Source organism: Perca fluviatilis, chromosome 9, assembly GCF_010015445.1.
Source record: "Perca fluviatilis chromosome 9, GENO_Pfluv_1.0, whole genome shotgun sequence".
Taxonomy (NCBI): domain Eukaryota; kingdom Metazoa; phylum Chordata; class Actinopteri; order Perciformes; family Percidae; genus Perca; species Perca fluviatilis.
In genome coordinates this window covers 25,519,530-25,521,652 of record NC_053120.1, presented here as the reverse complement: position 1 = coordinate 25,521,652, position 2,123 = coordinate 25,519,530, and the positions used below count along the sequence as shown (strand labels likewise).

Genomic DNA, 2,123 nt, shown 5'->3' with positions numbered 1-2,123 from the left:
GCTTCATGCAACACTGACCAGACCTCACCTAATATAACTATTAGGCCGTTAGACGTTTTTCATTTGCAGGTTTGTTCTCTCAGGCAAATTCCCTTTACAGTAAGATGCTGCAAATGCCAAAAGAGAGGGATTACGCTGCCATCTGCTGCTCATGAGTGGAATGAAAACTGGATTGTACAGCGTTTGCTTTAGGAGACAATACACATCATATAATAGTATACATGATAGCGCATATTACAGTATGATTCACTGTTATATAATGTAATAGATAATTTAACATATTTACATTACACACACACGATAGTGTACATACTTTCATTTAGAAGTCACATGTTTCCCTCCTCTTCTTCTTCTTCCTTTTTTTCTGCTGTCTGTGTTTTATGGAGGGATCCTGCACTCAGGTAAGAGAAATGTTGCCCTATCTAATAGAATTACTATTATCAGACTTTACCGTAATGTGCCAATAAAATCATATAATATATTATATCTTGGAAATTGTGTAATTACTGTAGGTTTGCATTAGGAGTGCTAGAGAGGAAATACACTTAAACACTTACAATAAGCTAATGTCAGGAGTTGGAGAGAAACACTTACCTGGAATCACTATCAAAATGTGTGACTCTGTCTCAATGTTATGGGGTCAAGTCAAGCCAATTTTATTTATACTCAAAATTATAAACGCAACACTTTTGTTTTTGCCCCCATTTTTTATGAGCTGAACTCAAAGATCTAAGACTTTTTTTATGTACACAAAAGAACCATTTCTCTCAAGTATCGTTCACAAATCTGTCTAAATCTGTTAGTGAGCACTTCTCCTTTGCCGAGAAAATCCATCCACCTCACAGGTGTGGCATATCAAGATGCTGATTAGACAGCATGATTATTGCACAGGTGTTCCTTAGGATGGCCACAATAAAAGGCCTCTCTAAAATGTGCAGTTTTACTATATTGGTGGGGTCTGGGGAGGGGTCCGAAAGCCAGTCAGTAAACAAACAAAAAAAGAAGTTGCTGGAAATTGCCAGGACCTGGAACACCCTGTCGTATACGTCAATCCAGAGCATCCCAAACATGCTCAATGGGTGACTTGTCCGGTGAATATACTGGCCATGCAAGAACTGGGATGTTTTCAGCTTCCAGTAATTGTGTACAGATCCTTTCAACATGGGGCCGTGCATTATCATGCTGCAACATGAGGTGATAGTCGTGGATGAATGGCACAACAATGGGCCTCAGGATCTCGTCACGGTATCTCTGCATTCAAAATGCCATCAATAAAATGCACCTGTGTTCGTTGTCCATAACATACGCCTGCCCTCACCATAATCACACCGCCACCATGGGCCACTCGATCCACAACGTTGACATCAGCAAACATCTCACCCACACAACGCCATACACGCTGTCTGCCATCTGCCCTGTACAGTCTAAACCGGGATTCATCCGTGAAGAGAACACCTCTCCAAAGTGCCAGACCCCATCGAATGTGAGCATTTGCCCACTCAAGTCGTTTACGACGACGAACTGCAGTCAGGTCAAGACCCCGATGAGGACGTCAACCATGCAGATGAGCTTCCCTGAGATGATTTCTTACAGTTTGTGCAGAAATTCTTTGGTTATGGAAACCAATTATTGCAGCAGCTGTCCGGGTGGCTGGTCTCAGACAATCTTGGAGGTGAAGATGCTGGATATTGAGGTCCTGGGCTGGTGTGGTTACACGTGGTCTGCGGTTGTGAGGCCATGTGGATGTACTGCCAAATTCTCTGAAACACCTTTGGAGTCGGCTTATGGTAGAAATTAACATTCAGTTCACGGGCAACAGCTCTGGTGGACATTCCTGCAGTTAGCATGCCAATTGCACACTCCCTCAAAACTTGCGATATCTATGGCATTGTGCAGTGTGATAAAACTTCACATTTTAGAGAGGCCTGCAACTTTTTTTTTTTTTTTTTACTCACTGGTTTTCGGACCCCCCCAGACCCGCCCAATACAGTAAAACTGCACATTTTAGAGAGGCCTGCTATTGTGGCCAGCCTAAGGAACACCTGTGCAATAATCATGCTGTCTAATCAGCATCTTGATATGCCACACCTGTGAAGTGGATGGATTTTCTCGGCAAAGGAGAA

The 2,123-nt window shown here is 42.7% G+C and overlaps 1 long non-coding RNA gene across 1 annotated transcript; it reads right to left on the bottom strand.

The window, feature by feature from the left end:
• Positions 1–365: 365 nt before the first annotated feature.
• Positions 366–781, bottom strand: LOC120565050. The gene is made up of 2 exons (XR_005640183.1): positions 595–781; positions 366–422 (listed from the first exon to the last, which is right to left on the bottom strand). It is a non-coding gene; the product is annotated as an uncharacterized LOC120565050 (long non-coding RNA).
• Between the last annotated feature and the right edge of the window lie 1,342 nt (positions 782–2,123).